Raw genomic sequence first — 13577 nt, 5'->3', positions numbered from 1 at the left:
AGGTTAGGTACAGCTTACAGCAGTAAAATTTTTGGAAATATTCAACATTTTTTTTCTCCATTACTGTATCTTTTACAATAATGAAAATTTGTATGTAAAAACGCTGTCCTTCTGCTATATGAAAAAATATTTTTACGATTTAAAAAAAATATTTATATATATATATATATATTTGTTTTCAAAATTCAAAATGTTGGCAGTTCACTGTGCAGTGATGAAGCATTTCCCTCATAACTTAAAAACTTGTTAACTTCTTCATGTTCTCTCTTATTTTATTGTTGAAACTTATGTTTACAATATCATGTTCTTTCAACTACATTACTTAATAAATAATATTTTTTGTGTAATAGAAAATACTGATATTTGACCATTTTTTTAAATGAATATATTTTTTATCAGACAATCTATCAAAGATAGAAAAGTGATCTTACATCATATTGTAGATATGACATGCATAAATACACAGAAAAAGGTTAATCACAGAATGTTGGATACTTTTTTAGTTATGTGGGAAACGCGTCATCACTGCACAGTGAACTGAATTTTGGAAAAGAAAATGTAAATATTTTTTTAATCGTTTTTTTTCATATAGCAGAAAGACAATGTTTTACACATACTAATTTTCAATATTGTACAAGATACAGTAATGGAGAAAAAAGATATTGAATATTTCCAAAATTTTACTGCTGTAAGCTGTATCTACTGTATCTAACCTCTTAAGATAACACAGGACAAGTACAATTGATAAATATTCATGAAATAGACGACATTACATTCCTAGCCCATGACTTAGGCCTATACAGAGTGAATCATAAGTACGTTTGGAAAACGCGTGAGCGTGCTCCTGGATCAAAAATAATAATTCTTTATATTAAAATTTGACGGAAAATGCTTACTTATTGGAGAAATGGTCATACTTTGTCCTTGTTCTTTTTTTGTTGCGTCACAAGTACATGTTTCGAAATTTGTCATTTAACATTTACAAAAGGTGCTCAATGTGTCCCCCTCCATTGTTTACATATACCTGAACAGGACGTACACACTGCTGACGAGTTCGCTCAAACATGTTGTCATCACGGATCAATTGGCATGCATTTTCAACACGTTGCAATAGCTCCTCTGCATCATTCACAGGTGTTACATAGACGACAGCCTTCAAGTGACCCCAAAGGTAAAAATCTAATGGGGTGAGGTCAGGTGATGTGGATGGCCAAGACACTGGACCACCGCGTCCAATCAAAACAAAAAAAATGTACTGCTGTATTGTCACTGTGTTGTTTGTAGACAAACACTGGTACAAAATCAAAACAAAAGCAATAATATGATCAGACACTTATGAAAACAAAAGTCACTATAACAATTTTTTTTCAATAAATAAGCATTTCCGTCAAATTTTCATATAAGGAATTATTCTTATTTTTTTATCCAGGAGTACGCTCACACGTTTTCCAAACATACTTATGATTCACCTGTATATACAGCGTAAAACAGCATTTTAACTGATACGTGCTGTACGTTTCAGAAATTCGATAGTGTATGCAGGACATTATATACCCGTATAAATCTGTAAGTGTTGCTATCGTATATAGAATGTAATACAAATTTAATTTTTTTTTCTTAAATTCTCCGTGAATGTTGGGTTAGTTACATTTGAAGCATTGATGGAATTTAATTCCATGGCTCTGAAAGACGATCTCTCAGATAGTACGCGATATTTAAACAGTGAAAGTTATTTTAAAGTTGATGGCAGGCTTTTAGAGAGTTGAACGTAGGAAACGAGATGCGTTAGGTCATCAGGTTCCTCTCTGCGAACCCTCTCTCATTCGGATCATGTGACAAGCCTATTGACGTCACATTAAATGAGAAAGACCGTTAAAAACCGCCATAGAAGCTCTTTTAAAGTAGAATTGAAACTGCATCACAAACAGAGTTTAAAACTCTAGAGCTAGACTTCAATTCAGGAGTATTCTTTCAGATTGGAACGTACAGATGTATTTTTGTTGATTTGCTCAGTTCAATTCTGTATACTGGAAATTAGTTTTTAGTGGATGAAGTTCATGTGAATTACACATACACAGTATAACACACTTAAAATAAAATATTCTTCTCATATTTTCAGAAGAATTACACATGCACAGTATAACACACTTAAAATAAAATATTCTTCTCATATTTTCAGAAATGCATACAATATGAGAGAGAGGTTACCTTAATTGAAGGGTTCAGAGCCATAGTGGGCCAAGCGCCATTTATTAAAAACGGAGAAAACAAGGGTTAAAGTTAAGTGATTACTATAATTTAACGAAACATATAGCAAGTAAGATAAAGTATGCACATAAATATTCAATGACATGTCAATATTCATTAAATTATGTTATTTACTTAACTTTAACTCTTGCTTTCTCCGTTTTTAATAAATGGCGCTTGGCCCGCTATGGCTCTGAACCCTTCAATTGCCAGTTATTTTAATAGTATATTATTGCAACGAGCCTATAATGATAGTAATTAAGACGCGAGTTTCATAATTTTCACATGAGCGCCTTAAGTACTATTATAGGCGAGGTACATACGACTGTTTTTGTTCGACCATAATTAAATTTCTTAGTTTTGAGTTTTTAGAAATATCTTACCTTGTAACTTTACTGATAATGAAACGATGATCATGAGAATAGACTATTTTCAGCGTGTTCTTGACTGTTGCAACAGATGGCAGGCACGGAACATGAGTGTCTTTTCAGCATGTTAAATGTTATGTTTTATTTAACGACGCTCGCAACTGCAGAGGTTATATCAGCGTCGCCGGATGTGCCGGAATTTTGTCCCGCAGGAGTTCTTTTACATGCCAGTAAATCTACTGACATGAGCCTGTCGCATTTAAGCACACTTAAATGCCATCGACTTCAGCATGTTCCCGAGTAGTGCAACAGATGGCAAGCAGAGCAATTTTGCGTCTTTCTCCGAAGATATTTACTACAAACAATCTGTAAAATACCTCGGCGTCACACTTGATAAACAACTTCGATTTCATCACCATGTTGAAGCAGCTCGTAACAAAGCATTAGCCAGATTCATTCATCTATATCCATTGTTGAAGTCACCTTACATCAGACTTCCCTAGAAAAAAATCCTTTACACTTCTGTTATAAGATCTCAAATGACCTATGGCTGCGAAATCTGGAGCAATGCAAAATTCCAAATTATCAGACGTCTTCATGCTATACAGAGAAAAGTATCCCTATCACTGGTGCAGACTATAGAACCACCAATAAACAACTACAAGACATGCTTGAAATAGAATCATTCTACGACATTATACAGAAATTTACAGAAAACTTTCATAAGGACAATAAAGTAACAACTACCGTCAAGATCGGTCACCTCAATTAAAAATAAAATGTTCCTGCTTGTTAACCATCTCTGTTAAAGTAAAAGCCTTTTAAGGCTGACACTTATGTACCATACATCTTCCGGTAAAAAAAAAACGCAGTATTTATTAATATTTTGCAGGGAATTGGTTTAGAGATTTTAAATTAGAATCAACACACTTTAAAACACAGGAAATAAACTCAATTTATTATAATATTAAAATTAACATAGAATTCAATTTAGTTTATTTTAAATACATGTTATTGATAGTGCAGTTTATGAAATTTATCTAGAAATGAAACGGATGTACACCAATCAGGTTATTCCGGCAGTGTTTTGCTGTGGGGAAAGCAGTGCGTCGCTCGGATGTTAGTTAGTGTGTTAATAAATTATTTTACTCATACTTCAATACTTCATTTAATTACTTAGAACAGATAATCAAATGGTGCTCACCAGTATACAAAACGATCGAAGTGTTCACCTTCTGCTCTTAAACATGTGTCAATTTTGTTGAAAAAAATTGTGTAATATTCCTTTGGTTCTTCTTCTTCTTCTTCTTCTTCTTCTTCTTCACTTCAAGGATTAGGCGAGTCTCCTGTTCCGAATTCACAATGATTCCCTCCATCTCTTCCTAGGTCTTCCCACATCCCTTAGTCCTCTTGGTTTATATTGATATGCTACTTTGGGCAATCTTGTTTCTTCCATTCTCTGGACATGCTGTTTCCAACCGATGCGGTGTTGTTGAATTCTATCATTTATTGAGTACATTTCTAATTCTCTTCTAATTTCCTCATTTCTTATGTGGTCTAATTTTGTGCAACCTTTGGTCCTTCTTAGAAAGTTAATTTCTACACTTTGTATTCTACTCGAGTTCTTCTTATTTATTACCCAGGATTCGCTACCATACGGAAGCATCGGTACCGCCACTGTCTTGTAAAACTTCAATCTTGTATCTTTCCTTGTTTTCTGTCTTAATGTTCTATGAATGGTGCCACATATCATTTGGAATTTTGATAATTTGTTATCAATATCATTTCTTGTTCCATATCCAGAAGACAGTTCACAACGTAGATAGTTAAAATTTAAAACTTGTGATAGAGGTTTATTTTCTAATATAAACCTCTATATTCCTTTGGTATATTACAAAAATCGCTTGACGAATATTTTCCTTTAAACCGTTCAAATTACGTAGATATTTTAGGCGTAATTTGTATTATTTAAGTGTAGCCCATAAATAAAAGTCAGAGATCTAGGTTCAGGAATATACATAGCAGGCCACAAACCCTTGTTAATTATTCTGTCATCTAGTACTTCGCGTAATACATAGTCGTAAATGAATATTTTTTGTTCTAAATTATATCGAATTTCTATCACATTGCACAGGGAACCACGCATACAGGAATAAATGTGTCAAACAAGCACCACACAAATAGGCTACTTCACTGCGTACGGAACGGGTTAAGGCTGGTTCACAATAGACCGGGAACGGAAACGACAACGAGAACGAGAACGGAAATAATATAAAAAATAAAAGTATTTAAATGCGAACATTCACAATAGTTAATAGCAACCCGCGATATACAGGCATTTCTGACTAAAAATTTTAAACTAGGCATTTGGGCAGGACATAAAAAGAGAGACAGAGACTAGAACCGCACTGACACGTTCATTGGGGCATATGTCGTAATTTTCGCGAAAAAAAAGTCTCATTTTGGGAGAATCGACATATTTCGCATAAACCGACAAATATTGAGATATTTTGTGCCTTTACCTAGCTTAATTATTATGATACGTGTAAGTGTCCAAAGTATGGAATACCTCTGAAAATGACATTCGGAATACTCTCATTTATAACGTAATCAGTCCCTATTTATAGACAATAACTTCACCTAGCTCACGGCAACGCTAGTCCACATATTGCAAGACCCGTCATGGATAAATATATAATAGGATGCGAAACTGCGGTCAGCACCATCTGGCGGCGGGGGGCTGAAATAAGATGATCAGCGCCCAACGTCGTACGTGGTGAACATTAGAACTTCGTGTTGGGTACATTACCCAGAGTTCTCTATTTATCCGTTCGAGATATTGCTCGAGGAGACGAGAGAGATGGCAGACAGAAACTTGCTAATAAGTGAACATAAAGTGTTACGTGTGTGTATAAGCAGTGTATGCTAAACAGTGATGTTTATGGACGTTATAAAAATAGTGTTGAATGTATTGTAAAGTAATAGTAATATAATACATTGAACTATCTAGGTAGTTCTTGCAGACTTTTCCATTGCGCTATACAATACATACCCAAAGAATAAAATCCCAATTATCTAACCTTTTGCTTTATTTTTGTCTCTGTCTGGTTATATTTTAATCGGGTAGTGTAAAATAGATCGTCTATTTTATCTTCCTATTGGCTCCGGTAAGAATTTTCAGTAGAAGATGTTGTGAGGAATAAAAATGTAAATGTTTAATTTAAATTGGGTTAGTTTTGAATATCGATGAGGGCGGAAGGGAATACTTTCTGCACAGTTTAACATTTTCGTCACCAGGTGCGCTGCTAAATGCATGGAGTAATTACTCTTTTCGCCACTTGGTGCGCTGCTAGATGTAATAACGCCCCTCCCTCCAACAGGTGGCAGCAAGATCAATTTCTACAACAGCGCCTCTAGTATGTGTTACGGGAAACTCAGTAAGTTTCGCATCCTATTATACATTCATCCATGGAACCGTGACATCTTTTACAAGCGGTTAAAAATGAAGGAATTTCTGGTGAAAAAAAAAAGTACGCGAAGAGTTTTTTTTCGGAGTTCTTCCGTTTTCCGCTCACCATTATTGTCATTCCACGAATATTTCACAACCACCTACGCTTTATGAGGTCCCGAGCCACGCTTCTAAAGCAGACGCTTCTAAAGCAGAATAAATAAGAAATGTTTGAAAGTTAGTACATATTGTAATTAATGAAGAGTACTTATTTATTTAAAATTAACATTCTGCAGTGAGCAGCTCCCAGCCCAGCTCTCAACCCACATAAAACGCGTGGGACAAGCTGAACAAGCGAATTCGGAGAAGTGAAGCACCTCTGGAAACTGCACAATCTCCGAATAGCTCTCTTATCTGAATGGGGAATCATGGACGAAGAAGAGAATGCTGATGTCATCTGCAGCATGCCGTATCGCTTCAGAGACGTTATTAGAACTCTAGGACGAAAACACACGGTACCGGTTCTTCAGATGAACATATCGTAAAAATAAGACTGGCGGGAAAATGTCAATTCTGGAATGAAATGAATTTAAAGAAAAACACATGAAAACGTTCATTTTTCTTTATCTGAAGGCTTCTAAAATCATTTACATAATTTAAATAATCATATTCCTATACCATTAGCCTTAATGGTTTTTACGAGAGCAAATAACTTCAAAATATCTAGTCACTCTGTGTGTGTTTCTTGTATGTTTTTGCGTGTTTTTATGTGTGCTTTTATAATAATAATAGAACAGCGCAAAATATGCATAAGTTTTATGTGTATCTTTGGTGCTTGTCTTTTGTGTGTGTATCGTACACAGGTATATAAAGTATATATTTATTTGGATTGTTTTATTTCAAATAATCTTTCTTAAAAAAATTTTCTTTCTACAGTATTTTTCTGTTTAGATCTACAGTGTATATTACATTTAACTACGTTGTAACAGAGATCGCTTATTTCAAATTTATTTTTATTATTGCCATTTCTCTCCTCTTACTTACTTACAAATTTCTTTTAAGGGGTTAGGTCAGTAGTGTCAGAGTTGTAAGCTCCGAAACCGGTTGTGGTGCTAGAGACGTCCAGTCGGAGCGTGAACTTGCTTATGTCTGTGGAAACGCCGGAGCACGCAACGAGTTATAGTGGAGCGTTCCGCTCCGTTTAGGCTCTGTCTGACAACGCTGGGTTAGGTGTAGCTTACAGCAGTAAAATTTTTAGAAATATTCAACTTTTTTTTTCTCCATTACTGTAAGCCTATCTTGTACAACAATTAAAATTGGTATGTGTAAAACACTGCCCTTTTACTATATGAAAAAGTATTTTTACGATTTAAAATATTTTTTTTTTTTCAAAATTTAAAATGATGGCGGTTTACTGTGCAGTGATGAAGCGTTTCCCTCATAACTCATAAACTTAACTTTTTCATGTTCTCTCTCTCTTTTATTTTATTGCTGAAACTCATGCTCTTTCAACTACATTGCTTAATAAATAATATTTTTTTTATTTTATGTTAGAGGAAAATACTGATATTTGATAATTTTTTTAATGAATTTATTTTTATCACACAGTCTATCAAAGGTAGAGAAGTGATCTTGCATCATATTGTAGATATGGCATCATGAATACACACAAAAAAATTCATCACAGAATGTTGGATAGTTTTTGAGTTATGTGGGAAACGCTTCATCACTGCACTATGAACAGAATTTTGAAAAAAAAAATCATTTCTTAAATCGTAAAATATTTGTTTCATATAGCAGAAGGACAGTGTCTTATACATGCTAATTTTCATTATTGTACAAGGTACAGTAATGGAGGAAAAAATGTTGAATATTTCCAAAATTTTACTGCTGTAAGCTGCAGCAGGTTCATTGCCGCCCTCACATAAGCCTGACATCGGTCCCTATCCTGTGCAAGATTAATCTAGTCTGTACAATCATATCCCACCTCCTTCAAATCCATTTTAATATTATCCTCCCATCTACGACTCGGCCTTCCCAAAGGTCTTTTTCCCCTCGGTTTCCCAACTAACAATCTATATGCATTTTTGGATTCGCCCATACGTGCTACATGCCTTGTCCATCTCAAACGTCTGGATTTAATGTTCCTAATTATGTCAGGTGAAGAATCATTTATCTCTCCTCAGTTCGATTAATTAAGTTTCATTTTAATTGACCCCATTTCATTTTCACTAATTTTAATTTTATATTTCTAGATCCATATTAATTTATCTCGCGTCATTAATAGAACAGCAAGAGCTCTACTGCATGAACTATAACACCTTTTCATGCGACTTAGTTCATTTGGAGAAAGTAGGTTTTTAGTCGCCCAGAACAACACGAGTCATTCGCGATTAAGCAACGTTGCATAGTTGTAATATTAGGACTCAATCTCTATCAGTTATGTTAAGATAAACGTGACGGGTGCCTAGACAAAGTATTGTAGCAAAGAAAAAGATGATACGTAAGAACTAACAAGCAAACATTCTGAATGGGGCAGGAAAAAATAGTTTTATTTTCTTCCACCATGTTAATAATGTCAAAATAAGTGCTTATACAAATTTTGGCCACTCGACCGCAATTACGAGGGCCGTAAAAAATAAGTTCGCCAGGAGACGTTGACAGAAAGAAAACACAATTTCATTGAAAAATTTATTGGACAGACACAACAATTGTTGAGCGATTTTGCAACATATTCCCCACCGGAATTGAGACATTTGTCATATCATGGGATCGACAGAGAGGTGCAGATGGCTGTCAAACGCTGGTTCCGATCCCAGACGGTTGACTTCTACGACACAATAATACAAGAATTGATCCCATGTCTCAATTCCAATAGGGGATATGTTGACAAAAAGCGCAACAATTGCTGTATCTGTTTCAATAAATCTTTCCTTGCAATTGTGCTTTTCTTCTGTAAACTGTACCAGGGAAAATCACTTTCTGGATTGCCTCGTAATTGCGGTCGAGTGGCCAAAATTTGTATAAGCACTTCTTTTGACGTTAACATGGTGGAAGAAAATAATTAACTTTTTTATTTGCCCCCATAAGAATGTTTGCTTGTAAGTCGCGTGAAAAGCATTAATCAATGTGAAGAGCAGAGTAGAGACTCTTATGAGCTTCTGTTTTTCCTTTCTTTAAATTGGTTTATTTTACAGCGATTTATCAACTGCGATGGTTATTTAGCGTTTGAGTTAATGACAATGATAATGCCAGCAAAATGAGTCCACGATCCAGCAGCGAAAGTTACCCAGTATTTGCTCTTAATGGGCTGAGGGAAAACCTCGGGAAAACCCTCAGGGGCCTATTCCACCATTAAGACTAAACTTTGCAACTTCGCAACATTTCACTTTTCACCTTTTCAAAAGTGAAAAGTTTTCCTGTTCCTCCGTAAATTAGAGACTGCTTTCTACTTTTCATTCTGCGAAGTCTTTGCATATCAGTAGTCATTGCAAGTCCATGCTGTCGAGCTCGATTTCCTAGCCAATTGAGACATATGAATAATAAGTTCTTTAGATGAAACTCCTCTTTATTTTTTGTTCTAAAATAGGTCCAATTCTTTCAAGACCATAATCTGCTTGGCATAATTCAAGACGTTCACAGAATTGAGACAAATTTATTTAGGTTATGGAAATTTATTGTGTTTTATATACTCTTTTTACTGTAGGGTGATTCTTCATCACTTGAAGGGTTTTCTCTCAACCAACTTTCGGTGCTGGATCCCGGACACATTTCACCGGCATTATCACCTTCATCTCATTCAGCCGCTAAATAACCTAAAATGTTGATAAAGCGTCGTAAAATAATCTAATGAAATAAATTCATCACTTGAATCACTTAATAGCAAATTTTCCTTCTTATCATATTTGTTCTCTAAATTATTTTGAATCCAAAAACAAAAATATACTGAATATAGTGAATTTAATCCTAATGGCAAAATTATTTGTTTCTTTACAAGAATTCCATTCACTTTTCAGAATTTAAATTTGTACTTTCCGAAATTATTGTAATGGTGGAAAAGAAGTAATATATTTGAAAAGTTTCCTCTCCATTTCCTTTTCACTTTCACTTTGCGAATCAGTTTTGAAAAGTGATAGCGGAACAGATGCTGAAATGAAAAGTACAAACTGCAAAGTGAAAAGCTGAAAAGTTTATTGGTGGAATAGGCTCCACGAAATCTGTTTCACCCAGGATGTGAAACCGGGCCCACTCGTTTCATGATCAGTAGATAGTGGAACCGGAATACTTTAGCAATCAATGTACGCAAGCATTGACTATAGCTTTTACACACTCGGTACTGGGCACACACTGCGGACATAAACAAAAGTAGTACAGTCTGGTTGTGATTGAAAATAAAGTACATGATTATATACCTTACATGCAAGGTTCCGTCTTCTTCGGTTTCGTTGCCGGCATTACAATGAACAACAAAATACATCCGAAGATTTTCGAACTGAAACGTTCAGCGGGGATGACTCAAACAGTTTTTATGTTTTGAGAACAACCGTTCAACATCACAGGATCTCAATGGTGAATGCAAATAATACGACTGGTGTTTCGACATTGCACTTGTACACGTTATCAAATACAGTAGAGCGTCTCGTTTAGGCACAGTGAAAACCTAAAAAAAAAGTGCAGGTGACGTGTGGGAGAGGACTAGCCGTACGATAAACACGAGGGATGCACAAAGTTTTAGTTACAACATTTTGATTGAAATTATATTTTCCAAAACCACACAAAACAAAGAACACAAATTGCATAACTATATCATACACACATTTTAACAAACAAACAATTGTAATGTTGAAATAATTCAATATAACAAATCAAATTTTGCTACTTATATGATGTTGCTTTCAAGCAGCATTTTTTGCGGTCATAAATTTCATTCTCTATATGATTAACATAATATCACCGTCTTCTGTGGCCGAATTAACAAAACTAGAGTATATTGGTCTGAAGTGACAACACTATTTCCTAAACATAATAAGTATCCCTTCTCAAAGTTCATTTATTTAGGTACAGTACAGAAGACGGTGATATTATGTTAGTCATAGAGAGAGTGAAATTATGACCATAAAAATGCTGCTTGAAAACATCATATAGCCTAACTAGCAAAATTTGATTTGTTATATTGAATTATTTCAACATTACAATTCCTTGTTTGTTAAAATGTGTATATGACAACATTATGCAATTTGTGCTCTTTTATTTTGTGTGTTTTTGGAAAATATAATGGAAATTAATGTTAATTAATGTAATTAATTGTAACTAAAACCTTATGCATCCCTCGTGTTTATCATACGGCTCGACTCCCTTCCCCACACGTTACCTGCACTTTATTTACATTTCCACTGTGCCTAAACGAGACGCTCTACTGTACACGTAAACAAACAACCTCGATACTAACGTCAGACAACTGTTCACTATGACTGCGCACAGTACTCTGCTGGCTTAGGTTCGGTTCCTATAGCGCGCAACGGGACGGCTGACAGGTTATTTTGCGTTCTTAACAAAATGTACCTACGAGAGTAACGTCACATGTCTAAGCTCGTTGTGCATCAACCTATTGCCGCCGTAAAGGTATCCCAAGCCCGCCGTGTAATGATCAGACATGTTAACTATTACTCCACAGTGGTGAAAACAACCCTGAAGTTTTAAGTATATTATTGGGACAAAGTGTGTAAAAATTCTTACGTCCTGTACGAAATACTATGTTTTAACCGCATATGCAGGAAGTCAGAATTGCATTTTTAACCAGAGAAAACGTCTAATTTCTGTGCGATGTGTGTATACAATAAGGGAACAATCCTTTCCGCACTGACTCGCTGCGATACCGCCCAGTACAGAACAATAGAGAAGTTGTCCGCACCGCTCCCTACTTGTTTGTCTCTTGAGACGAGTTGTAAACGCTTGTCAAAATGAGTGATGTTCCTTCCTCTCAACCACTTTTGAAAGTAAACACATGATGCTCTGTCTCCCATTCTTCTTGTTTGTTGACGACATTAACAGTTGCAGGGATATGACCCTTCCGTTTATTGTATGCGTGAGTACAAAATTTATTGCGTGTGCTGTTGTGTGACAGCTGTGAAGCTAGAGACCTGAAGCAGCACTGTCCAAATAAGACTTACAGTCCACTCTTGATTTCGAATTCTCTATAGCAGTGGTTCCCAAACTTTTTGAAGCGCTATACATTTTAGGGATAAACTTTTATCTGCGACCCCCTCTTCCTTCACTACCGCAACGGTATTTAATCTCATTCGAAAAATACAAATCCCTGTAAAATCGAAAATTACGATAATTTTACTCAACCAGTGAGTACAGAAGGGGCTCGCGACAGGATTAGTTTGGCTGTGGCATGCGCGGACCTCTCGTGCAGTTCCAGCGTGATTCTTACCTGAATTTATTTTCGCGTGTACATTTCAGATCAAATCAAGAAGTTTTATTCGTGCTCCGGTTGCACATCTTACATATACGAAGATTAGGTTTGGTTAGTTTACGTTTTTTATTAACTAAGTCCGCTCATGCGCAGTTATCATCCCACAGCATCTCATAGCTAAACTGTTCCTGTCGCGAGCCGCACGTGTGGATATGACCCAAATTGTAATATACTGGTACTGTAAGAGGAGAAATCGCAATATGTAAACCTATTTTCCAATTCTCTTTGCTTCTTAGCCTAGCCGTCTACTGGACAAATATTTCGTTCATTGGTATATATATTTTCTAACACAAAACCAGATTGTATTTGTTAATATCTTTCAAGCACGGTGTGTTTCCTATCATCTGGTGAGAAATAACGCATTTTAATTTCTATGATTTATTCGAATCTCTAGTTTTGGAAGCCATATTTGTTTTAAAAGTGCACCCTCTTGTATCTTTGAACACAAAACATATTGTACCATGGAACATGTTTCCAAGGTACACCATACTATCGGTCTTTGTTTTTCTTTTATTTTAAGATCATGTCACAAAGTAAGTCTGGAGTTAAGGGGCCCCCAATTGATGCGAATGCCTTGAAGAAAGCTGTTGAAGCAGTTATTGCTCCTCAAGGAAATAAAATCTCAATCAGAGAAGCCTGCTCTGGTTTATGACGGCAAATACATTTTAAATATTATTGTTGGTTCTTACAATTATATTCTCATCTATATTTCATGTATTCCACCTTACCATAGGGTATGTTCCAAGGTTCATGAACATGTTGTGCCTTTGAACACATTACGTATCCCTTCATTTTATTTTCTTATCCTTAATAGATCTGTAAAAAAGGAAAATACATACAGTAACTAATAAAGGAATCTTCAATAATTATTTCAAGCATTTTTCAATTAAAAATTTCATTTCCCAAATTAAAAAAAGTGAAACGTAAAAAGTGTTTAAAGGTACAATAGTCTCCCATATTTTGTAAATCATCTCGCGACCCCCCCTTCCCCCCACAGCTCTTCATACGAACCCTCAGGAGGTTGCGATCCACACTT

Source organism: Periplaneta americana, chromosome 8 (assembly GCF_040183065.1).
Source record: "Periplaneta americana isolate PAMFEO1 chromosome 8, P.americana_PAMFEO1_priV1, whole genome shotgun sequence".
Taxonomy (NCBI): Eukaryota; Metazoa; Arthropoda; class Insecta; order Blattodea; family Blattidae; genus Periplaneta; species Periplaneta americana.
Note: the sequence above shows the minus strand (reverse complement) of the source record.